This window comes from Pseudorca crassidens, chromosome 10 (assembly GCF_039906515.1).
Source record: "Pseudorca crassidens isolate mPseCra1 chromosome 10, mPseCra1.hap1, whole genome shotgun sequence".
Classification (NCBI taxonomy): domain Eukaryota; kingdom Metazoa; phylum Chordata; class Mammalia; order Artiodactyla; family Delphinidae; genus Pseudorca; species Pseudorca crassidens.
The window spans coordinates 1,537,140-1,549,513 of NC_090305.1; positions in this window are offsets into that span (position 1 = coordinate 1,537,140).

The window sequence follows — 12,374 nt, forward strand, 5'->3', positions numbered from 1 at the left end:
AAGGAAGCCTCGTGGCAGGAACGGTATGGTGGCCACAGAGGCTATGTGAGCCGTCAGGTGCCAGGCGGCCGGCTTCCTACCCACGCACAGCTCTTCCTGGACCTTCCTGCACTCTTTTCCTTTTTTCACAGCTTAGGTCTGACCTGGCATTGGAAAATGCATTAGGCTTTGGTACTTTTTATAGGCTGTATAACAGTTGTACAATGTGAATAGAATGAAATAAATGCGTGCAAAATAGAAAAAAAAAAAAGGATCAAACCCATCCTGTCTTGGAGCCTCAGGCCCTTGAAGATTGGCTGAACTAGGCACCCAGGCTGTCCGCGGGTCCCCTGTGGCTCGCGGTGGGCCAGCAGCCCTCGGCACTGGCCCCGCCGCAGGGAGGTGGCCCAGATGTCCATTGCCACGGGGGCCACGCCCCTGGATTCTGGCTGTGCTCTTGTTTCAGGGCTGCTCCTCGGGGTGCTGCCGGCTGGACCACATTTTCCTCCCTTTGTCCCCAGAGTGCAGTGAGACTAGAGTTTCAGTGTGACACCTGCGAAGGGCCTGATACAAACTAAGACAGGGATTCATGCCTCACAGCACTGTTTTAGTCGTGAGAGGCACCTTGATGCAGCAAAGGAAAGAGTGCATGATATTTAGATATTCAGACTTAGACATTTCTCCAGTATCCTCTTCTTCTCTTAAGAAGGAAGTCAGAGAACTTTGGCTTTTAGGCATGGGTCTGTGAACCCCAAATCCAGCTTGTGATTTGTTTTTATACAGCCCTAGAAACGAGGAAGGTTTTACATTTTAAAAAAATTAATTCATTAATTAATCTTTGGCTGCGTTGGGCCCTCTTTGCTGTGCGTGGGCTTTTCTCTAGTTGCGGTGAACGGGGGCTGCTCTTCGTTGCGGTGCGTGGGCTTCTCATTGCAGTGGCTTCTCTTGTTGCAGAGCATGGGCTCTAGGCACGCGGGCTTCAGTAGTTGTGGCACACGGGCTCAGTAGTTGTGGCTCGTGGGCTCTAGAGCGCAGGCTCAGTAGCTGTGGTGCACGGGCTTAGTTGCTCCATGGCATGTGGGATCTTCCCAGACCAGGGCTCCAACCCGTGTCCCCTGCATTGGCAGGCAGATTCTTAAACCACTCTGTGCCACCGGGGAAGTCCAAGGTTTACATTTTTAAAAGGTTGTTAAAAACAAACAAACAAATGAACAACAAAGAAGAGTAGGTGACAGATACAATATGATCCTCAAAGCCTAAAATATTTACTATGTGGGCCTTTGGAGAAGTCTGCTGGCGACATCTTTTAGATAATGTTCCAAGAACCTTATTTAATTTGAATTAAACAGCCACACTGCTTCTGTAAATGTGTTCTAACACCCAAATTCATGGTAAAATAAACTTGTTCCTCAAAAACAATGCTTTGATTTATGGAATTGTGCTTTTCTCTGGGTGAAGTTTCAGCTTGGCCCTGCTTTCCCTGACCGCCTAGCCTCTGGCTGCAGAGGAGCTGCTACCCTGCATCTCCACTCCCAACTGACGAATGTTTATCAAGAGGACACATGATTAATAACGTTGAATTTTGCTTCAAGTCCTGAAACACACATTAGAAAAGCCTGACAGGTAAAGGGGTGCCACTGAGTGCTGTGTGAGGGGCTTGGGAACGCAGAAAAGGGGACGCTGACTTAGTATTCACTTAAAGGGCTGCACCCTCACTCCTGTATCCTGTGCCCTGTGGAGAGACGTTGTGGTTGTTTTTAGTCCTTCCTTTTTTCTCTCAAAACAGCGTTGCAGTGTGTAGCCTTGTACACAGCCCATTTCATCCACCTAAGACAAATTCCCAGGAGCGACATTGCTGAGTTGAAGGCTCTGGGCTGAGAGACTGAACACAGCAGCGGACAGCCACCAGAGCCCCGACCCGCAGTCTGCAGCCACCAGCCTAAGAAGCAGGTCGTTACCCACGGTAACCAGTTCAGCAAACCTAGTCACTGTTTGTGGCAACCAGTCCAGGAAGCCAAACAGCAACCTCTGTGACAGTCGGCCAGAAATGGCCAGGACTTGATTAACAACCGACAGCTTCCCTGCCTTTTACCCGTTTCCAGCGTAGGACCAACCAGAGAAATCCGAATACGCACCCCTAACCAATCACATGGACACCCCTCTTCTAGTTCGCCTGCTGACGTCTTCCCCACGTCAGCAGCCTCCAGTCAGGGCACACCCGGAGCTTCCCTTTTTCCACTGTAAAGCTTTCCCGCTTCTCTTCCTGGCTTGGAGTCTCTGCCACACTTAAGTATGGGACTGAGTCCCCTGCTAAGGTGAGCTCTGAACAGATGGCTTTGCTTTTCTCATGTGGTGGTCTTTGTTCATTTCTGCAATTGTCGTGGAGGTCCCACCGAGCTATGGTCTGCACTGCCTGTTGTCGTGGACCCCAGGCTGCCGCCGGGTGTAGACCCCGGGCCTCTTGCACCCGCTCGCGCAGTGCGGGCTGATGGTTCAGCAGCAGGTCTAAACTCCACTCTGTCTGCATTGAGGTCCTTGACTGTTTATTCTCAGCCTGAAACCCAGACTTTATGATTGGTTCCCAATACGTTGGCATCCTTGGTGTAGTCAGGCTACTCTTTTTCATCCCTTGTTGCTGCTTTTTGCTTTACTGTTGTTTTGCATTGTGCTGTCCTAAGAAGGAGAATTGCAGGGTAGGACACAGGCTCCAGAAGCCTGTTGCTGAGCTGACCTCCAGATTTGTGCGTTTGCTGCGCTCACCGGACCTGCATCCGCTTGGACAGACGTTGCTGTGGGTCATCAGTAAAACCGAGGAGGTTCCCTTTCTGTCTTGATTCTATGTCCTGAGAGCTTAGCTTCGAGAGGGGGGTGTTCCTGCTGTTTTACTGCCTTCTGGGCGCACAGGCTGTGGGGTCTCCATCTGGAGGCGGCTGACGGTCTGGGGGCCTGAGACATGGGGTGCACAAGCATTATCTTCCCACTGGCTGTTGCCAGCTCTCATGGCGTTGTCTCAGTCTAAATCCTCTTCTTATGTGTACTGTCTTCAACCCTAATCCTTGTGCCTGAATCATCAGGGAAAACGCAAATCAAACACACAATGAGATGTAAACTCATACCTGCCAGATTGGCTATTATCATAAATACAAGAAATAGCAAGTCTTGGTGAGGGTGTGGAGAAAAGGGAGCCCTTGTGCACTGCTGGTGGGAATGTACACTGGTGCAGCCACTGTGGAGAACAGTCTGGAGGTTCCTTGAGAAATTAAAAGTAGAACAGCCATATGACCCAGCAGTTCCACTCCTGGGGTATATATCTGAAGAGAATGAAAACATTAACTCGAAAAGATATATGCACTCTTGTGTTCATTGCAGCATTATTTACAATAGCCAAGACATGGAAATAACCTAAGTGTCCATTGATGGATGAATGGATAAAGCAATTATTTTATCCCTTCCTTCCCTCCTTCTTACGCACACACGTGCGCACGTGCGCGCGCGCGCACACACACACACACACACACACACACAGTGGAATATTACTCAGCCATAAAAAAGAATGAAATTGTGCCATTTGCAGCAACATGGGTGGATCTTGAGGGCATTATGCTGAGTGAAATAAGTCAGATGGAGAAAGACAAACACTGTATGATTTCATTTATATGTGGGATCTGAAACCAAAAAACCCATAAAAAACCCCAACCACATTCATAGATACAGAGAACAGATTGGTAGTTGCCAGAGACGGGTTGAGGTGGGTGAAATGGGTGAAGGGGGTCAAAAGTTACAAATTCCAGTTATGAAATAAATAAATCATGGGCATGCGATATACAGCATGCTGATCATAGTTAATAATACTATATAATATATTTGAAAGTCACTAAGAGAGCAGATCTTGAAAGTTCTCATCACAAGAAAAAATGTTTTGTAACAGTGATTTATGACAAATGTTAATGAGACGTTTTGGTGGTCATTTTGCAGTGTATACAAATATCAGATCATTACGATGCACACCTGAAACTAATACAGTGTGATTTGCAGTTATATCTCAATAGCAACAACAACAACAAAAATCAGAAACGAAATTATAGGAGATTTTCAGTCTAGATTAGAATATCCCTTTGGACAGCATTTGGGAGTAAAAGCAGTGCTTTGATCTCATTTTGTCAATGGAGTTGAGGCTGAAATTGGAGACCTAATTTGAAAAGAGAAGTTAGAATGGAAACTAGCCCCTTCAGCTTTACTGCAAAACTGGCAGAACATTTTGAAAAGGGCTTTAGAACAAAAATGAGACAGAGTCCAAAGCAAAGTCCCAGTCCGGCAGAGCAAACAGCCAGTTGGTCCCAACCAACCACCTGCTGACAACAGTGCCTGCAGATCTCCTAAGCTGGGAAAAAGATCGTCCCATCTTATACACACCAACACACAAACAAACAAAAAAAGGAAGGCTAAGATAAATCCCTCATTGAGGCTGCTGTGAAGAAGGAAAAGGGCCCAATATCCTGCCATAAGTGTAGATGGTCATGCTGGTCGGTTGCTGGTAGATGCTCTTTCTACATCAAGCCACCTTTAGTCAGCCTCTTCCTGGGAGAAAACAGACCACACAGCTGGCAGGAATTTCAAATAACCGACTGTTTTCCCAGTCTCTCAGCTCTTAAGTATAACCCTTGGGCGCTGCGCAGAAAAACAGTCCTTTCTGCCCTGTGATCCCAACACTGTAAATATAAAAGAGAGAGACCTACTCTGCAAATGGATGTTAGTTTGTGATGTTAAATGCACTCCAGAGGGACTATTTCTTGAGGTCCCAGAGGACTTTTCTATTTTAATCACGCCGTGTGCTCCCTCCAGTATATCTGAAGTAGACAACAGATAAGGATCACAAGTAATGTCAGCTTGGGGTAAATTTGCTCCAGGATTTAATAGAACTTTGAACTGTTTGGTAAAAGGTGATAGATACGACATTATTCTCCGTAATAGCTAGCATAGTATATGTATAGCATCCCAATAAAAATACTCCTAGATATTTGACATCATTACATTCAGTTTAAAAGGAAACTTTGGGAGCCTAGTAGTCAGTTGAGAAAATGTCATAACCTTGCATTTTGAGAGACTGGTATTTCCATTAGACGATAGTTAAGGGAACAGCCTCACCAGGGCTGCTTACAGCAAGGCTGGTATTCTCCTGTCCTGTGTGCTGTGGGCATGATGCCACATCCAGCACTTAAAGAGACACTTGGGTAATGCACTGGGCCTGCCTGGCCTGGGGGCCCAGTACCCACTCGCCAGCCCACCGACGGCTGCTTCAGAAGAGGGCAGGCATAGTGCTGTGCCCTGCACGTACTGTCGCTGACACACCGGGACCCAGGTTTACACAGAAAAGGTTGGTCTGTAAATGTTGGCAACTGATTTCACTGAAAAATCAACCAGTGTTGTGCAAGGAAAATAAAATGCAGGTGGGTGCTACCCAGCCCACAGCTGCGGTGTGTTGCTCTGTGCATGGGCCAGGGTACTTTCTAGGCTTCTTTTAAGGCTTTTGGAGACCATGGAAACCTTCCCGGGGCACTTTTCCTCCAGTGCCCTGTTGCAGGTGGGGCACCTTTGCTCTCATATTGTATCTGGTGAGCTGGTGCTGCGTCGATACCCTTGTGTCCATGTGCCAGTCCTGCCTCGCGCCCTTGCTCTGTGCCCTCCTTTCTTTCTCCCTCCCTCTCTGTCTCTCCTGCTCCACACGGGCTCTGTCACAGAACCAGGGGCGGGCACCTGGGAGATTCAGGCTCACTTCTTTAAGACCTTACAACCAAAGAAGAAAAAGCTCTTCCAAGCCGCCTACAGCTAAAAACAGTCCTGGGATGGGCTTTGATTGGCCTGGCCAACGTCTCGGGGCACTTTGGGGTCACTGTGATGACAGCCCGTCTAGGCCATGTGCTTGGAAATCACATTTCCGAGAAGAGGGGCGAGCTAGGCAGGGCACCCAGGGTAGTACATCCCCTGCAAGGGTCCTCTTCCCTGTGGAGGAGAAGAGGGCCACCCTCTGGGGCCGGGGTCGGGATGGCTCCGTTCTGCCATCTACAAACCAGTCTGCACATTGCATTTGGCATTATGTTGCCATCTGTCTGCTTTCATATTGGAAAAAGTCTTAGAGAGTATGATAAAATCCTGTTTCTTTCTGGAGAAGATGGGCACATGAGTGGGGAGCCTGAGTGGTGGTGAGGTTCTGGGTTAGAAGGTGCCATGACTCAGTAGAACAAAACCTGTCCTGGCCGCCTGGAATCAAGATTTGTAGACTGTCTCGGTGGGGCCCGCAGGCAATCCACGTGGGCAGCCGGGAACCCCCTGAGAAAATGCCACTTTGTGATAAAAATGTATTTTATGGGTCACAATGTGTCCCGTAAAGTAGAAGCCTTAAATCTAAAAACAAAACTTGCTGATGTGAGTTGATTATAAGGAAGCAGTTTGATGTGTTTATATGTAAAGGTATGAGAGGCTTTTGTTGATTTTACATGTTTAAGGGGTTGGTCTGTTGTTTGTGATAGGGAGCCCAGCTTTGGGATGCCTGGGCTCCTGTGAGGCTCCCTTTGATTCCCCCGAAGGTAGGGCCCAGTGACTTTCTGCCTACGGCGGTCTGAGGCAGACGTGCTGCTGGTCTGTGCCACGATTCGGGAGCCTCAGACACAGTATGGCCAGTCCCCACCCAGAGGAGGCAGGATCCAGGCCCCTGGGCATCTGCGGGCTCCCCGAGAGCAAATTAACTGCCCCACAGCTCTCTGCGGTTTGCACCAGAACCAGCCTGGAATGGGGAGACGTGTACCCTTAATCCCCATTTTTACTGGATCGCCGGGCAAGGCTAGTAGGCATTCAAATTAGCTTGTATTTCATTCTTATCTTGTGAGTCTAAGTAAAGACCCATTCAATGAAAGAAAGATAACTTGCTTTTAGCTCCACCCTTGGAACTATAAAGTTGGTTTTAAGCAGCCTAGGCAAAAGCCCAGTCAGTCTCTGGCCGTGTGACTTTGGGTAAGTCACGCAGGTGCTGTGGGCCACAGTTTACTCATATGCAGAACAAGGGGTTGGACTGCGCTCTATTGAAGGTCCCCTCCCAGCTCCAGTCAGGGCCCAGCACACAGCATACCCAGTCAGGTTTCTCTTCCTCATTTCTAAAAAGCAAGCTTCTGAGAATGTTTCTGACTATACTGTAAAGTCAAAGATAAAATAGTTATTGAGTGAGTCTGTTATTTTATGCCATTCCTTTCCTACTAGCTAATCTACTTTGCGAAATATCCTGTGATCTGGTGAAAGGGAAGAAAAAGAAATTGTGAACCCATAACTCACATTTCATTCTAAGTTAGTTCTACAGATTCGTTCATTAGTCCCTCAAATCTCCACGGAGGACAGACATGGACACCAGCTGCAGGAGAGCTCGCCTGCAAAGTTGGCAAGAAGGGGAATCTTTTCTTTAAAAGCCTACAGTGCTAATGATTTTTAACAAGTGTAAATTTTAAATTTAAATGAAAACTCACCAACACTGAGTGCTTTCTAACTAAGGCCTTTACTGAAAAGCATGTGCTGTGGTTGTTTATTTGCGGCTGTTTTCTCTCCGGCCTGCCCCTAGTCCAGCCCACCGTGGTCCCTCACCAAATCCAGCCCACTAGACAGCATCACGAGTGTTTTTTGGACCAAATTTTCTGATCTCAGGTCCAGGATTGTATTTCTTAATGATAATAATACAATATATATTCTGAAATATGAAATATGAGTATAACATTCTACTGTATAGCTTTAAACAGGAAAAAATTTAAAACAATATACAAGGCTAAAGTCTTTCTGAGAGTCTTTATGTACTTGGCTAGAAAAACCCACGCTAGAGTTTATTCTCTAGAAACATGTTGGCTAACTACGGGGCTGTAGGCCCAGTCTGGCCTGCTGCTGGGTATTGTACTGCTCTTGAGTTAAGAATGGTTTTTATATTTTTAAATGGTTGTATAAGTACCCACATGATATCCTCAGTTTTGGTTCTCAAAGCCTAAAGCATTTTCTGTCTGGCCCTTTAAGAAAAGTTTGCCAACCCCTGCCCTACTTGAAAAGGATAAATAACTCATCTGTGGTTTCAGCAGTGCCTACTGAAAGGAATGTGTAAAGTCTGGTAATAAAAAAAAGAGTGAGAAAATTTTATTTAGATGATGCACCAGTACGTATGTTTATAAATGGTCTTTGACGGTATTCATTTTATCTTGTTGATGTGATTCAGAGTCCTCCTGTCAGAGATTGTTCCACCCACAGATAAGTGATATCAAATAAAAATACAGTAAAAGAGAAGTCTGTCAGAAGATCCTGACCTGATAGTGGGTTTATAAACTAATCAGCAGGCTGCACTCTTGTAATGTTTGTAATTCCAAATACAAACTTGTTTTTGTCTCATGGGTATGTTGCTCTGTATGTTGATAGGAAAATTCCCCTGTTGTTCCAAAGCTCTGTCCTGGGCAAGGTAAACAGTGGTGCTTGTCTGGCTGTGAAACAGATAAAGTATCCCATCGGCTACTAGGACTTGGAAATGAAAGACGCCCCGTCTCTTGAATGCTCTACGACCGAGCCAAGAGAAATAGATGGATCATCAGGCTTTACAAAGGGAGTTCACAGTAGTCTCTGATAGGATGGAATAATATCTTTGAAAGTTTCAAAACAGAGATAAGATTAACTCATTTGTATTTCTTGGGAATTACTCTTTTGAAACAATGAGAAATTCCAGCCAGGTTCAGGCTGTTCTGGCAAACGGTCAATACCGCCACCTGCTGGCCTAATCTAGGAAGGCTGTTTGTGTCAGCACTTACAGAAACTGCGGTAAATGCAAAGCCCTATGATTTACAAATAATATTGTTTACAAAGGAAAGAGTCTGTCTTTCCTTCCCCTTGCCAGTGGATTTCACAGAAATGTCCCTTTATGTGTGATTTTTCTTCTGTATGAGCTGATGTATATTGGCATCACACATAGCTACAAACCATTTTTTATATTCTTATGGACGTTACGGGAGTTATAAATCTTTGTGGTGCTAATAATCCCTCTTGTAAATACTTCTGGTTTCAGCCTTTTTTTGTTTTTGTTTTTTCATTTAAAAAATGTACCCAGAGTGAAGACGAATTAAGGAAAAGAAGGTGAAACTTACCTTAGCTAGTTGTATCTCATTCATTAAATGTTTTGTGGGAGGAAAGCTTAAAATTATTGGTTACAGTGAGGGTCTGTGGTTACTGACTCATTGTACTTTAAATCCATTCTTCGTTGATATAGAACACTATAATTTTAATGGAGTTACTTTGATTTGATCATTAAGGCCTTGACGTTTATATCCGTATATACCCTTTTGCTGCAAACCGTCACTTCTCAATAAACGTGCTGGGAACCGCACATTTGATTTTGGGAATTAATTTAATGAAACGTTTTTGCTACTACCTCTGTAATATGGCTGCTTTTGACATTACTTGTGTATTAGTTTTGAATAGAATGTTAGTGTGCAAACACTTTAAAACATAGAAGCTGCATGGAAAAAACACATATAACCAGAATTTGTTCAGCTATAATGGGCCAAATTCTTTAAAAGTGGGGGTGAAGGGAAGGGTTGATTTAGGGAAATCTCCATAAATGCATAAATTTTGTATATTTTATGATTTTAGATCAGCTAAAATATCTAAATCTGCACAAAATGATAATACTACACTTAAATTTTCCATCATACGTAACTTGAAGACAGGGAAGTCTATTCCTAGGCAGGATTTTAGAATGCTATCTAAAAACCGACAGCCTCCTTCCCCACACAAAAAAGCCTATTAATTATAGATTTAGACTTTAAAATAACTTTTGTAATATTGGAAGTTGGGAATAGATAATTAAAGTGTGTCTGTATGAGCACACCAATCAAATATTTTGGTTAAAAGCAGATTCGTTCTGTATCCATGAGGCAACTTAAAATTCTAAGTAAGTTTTAAGATTCTTGGCGAATAGCCCAGGTTTCTTACTTAGTGGTTAGAGCCTAGTCAGAGAGCTTGGCGTGTGTACTTCTTTAGACATCAGTTCAAACTACTGCTCACTAAAAGGACAGTATGAGTCCTTGAACTGAGAGATTCCACAGCAACCACCTGATCCAACCCTTCTTTGGGGGAAACGGAGGTCCTGAATGGCTAGATTAGGTTGTCTGCACTATTAAAACACATTTCTTATTCTTTCGGCCGCGCCGTGTGACTTGTAGGATCTTAGTTCCCTGACCAGGGATTGAACCCGGGCCCTCAGCAGTGAAAGCTCAGAGTCTTAACCACTGGACCACCAGGGAATTCCCAAAACGTGTTTCTGAGTCGGGACTGGGATGTAGGTTTAAATAAGCAGTGGGTGTTTGGACTACTTGAATGAATGAAGTTGCGTAGCATAACTAAGCCATTCTTTTGGACTCTTGTTCACACATTAATTGGCCCACTTTGTTTCCATCATACTTTCAAAGTCTTTTGGGCCTTTATTTTTTATTTGTACGGTGTGTTGATGCATGAAATGCACAACATAAAAACCCAGTAGAGGGACTTCCCTGGTGGCACAGTGGTTAAGACTCTGTGCTCCCAGTGCAGGGGGCCCAGGTTCAATCCCTGGTCAGGGAACTAGATCCCACATGCCGCAACTAAGAGTTTGCATACCATAACTAAGGAGCCCGCATGCTGCAACTAAGATCCCCTGCAACTAACTAACTAACTAAATATTTTTAAAAAAGCAAAAACACCCAGTACAGTCTATGTGATTTCACAATTTGGGTCTTACATTAGGAGGACGAGGTCACGATTAGACTTCAGGACTCCGAGCAGCCTTAGATCTGCTCATGGAGAGCAGGGAGGGGCGGTAAGTCGTGGCAGCTCTCACGTCCTCCTGCGCTCTGCACCACCCTCCACAGGCGGGGGTCCTGGGCGGTGAGCCTCCTGGTCGCTCACTCACTCGTTCACTCGCTCGCTCATTCATTCACTCATTCATTCGTTCACTCATGTGTTCATTTGTTCACTCATTCACTCACTCACTCATTCAGTATGCTGTGTTTATTGAGAGCCTATTAAAGCAACACTTCTGTTAAATCATATATGGAAGGAGAAAACAGGAGAGATTAAAAAAAAGTGCGCTTGTATTTTTTCTAACTCTTGTTTTTCTTCTTGCGGGTATTTTTAATCCTTCTCCAAGCAGACCAGACTCTGAAGTTTCCTTGCTTTTTCCTTCTTTTCAGCACTGTTCCCCAGGGCTCCTTCTGCTTAGAAACAACATCATGTTTTATTAATAAGGACTCCTGAGACATCTAGTTTAGATGCATATTTAGAAAAGCAAATTTAGAAAAAGCTGGCATACTATATTTTTATATTAAATTAATATGGATTAGTCCCTGTATGACTGGCTGCATTTTTACCTCAGTCCTTTTAGGATAAGACAGCAAGTCTTTCTTCCTTCTCAAAAATATACTTTAATAATAAACATTAAGTTTTAATCCTCCAATTAGGGATCATAATTTGGCAGATTATCTATAGAGAAGTTTTTTTTCCTTGTTTATCTGGGATCTTTAACTCACCTGCAGTTTTAGTCTGCAGTCTAGTCTACTTTGTTTAGTTTAGTCTACTTTGGTGTTCACGAGTATAAATTTAGTATGAGAAGTATCAACAGGATAAAATCATACAATATGAAGGTGTTGCTAATAGCAGTTGGAAAACCACAAAGTAAACTAATATAAATGCTTTCTTCTTAAACAATTTAGAAATCTGTTATTTCACAAAGTCAGAAATCAGGGGTGAGAGATTGCATTGTCATCAGCTCAGCATCACCATGAAAAGCTCAGGTTTGTTCCATCCGTCCCTGCTGGGATCTCTAGCTCATGGGACACAGAATGATACACATACCCACGCCCCAATCCCTGGAACCTGGGAATAATGCGAGTGACAGTTCATTACAGGAAAGAGCCTTATTTTTTTATTGTCAATGTTAGTCTGCATTTTTTAAGCAGATGAATTCATGGCTGGGTTACTTGCCATGGCCCACTGCAAATGCGGTGTTTATGTTAGAGCATAACAAGCTGCACACGTTACTGCCTACAAACCAAATGAACATGTGGCATTTAGCAGTCACATTACTTATTTGAAGATCAGGAAGTGATTTAAACATTGTACATCCTACCGTTAGATATTATGCATGTGTTTCACTGTTGTAGTTATGTTTTGGGAAATCGTCGTCGTGCAGTGCAAGTGTGACTGTTTTCCATTTTACAGACAATGGCAAACAGGCTCTTAGTGCTTTCGCACATAACGTGATTTTCAGGTACTAATTACTGATGTTAGGAGGGCAATTCTGGGATTCCCAAATCCTCCCCGTCTGCACCTGCACTGCCGCTGTTCCTGTCTAA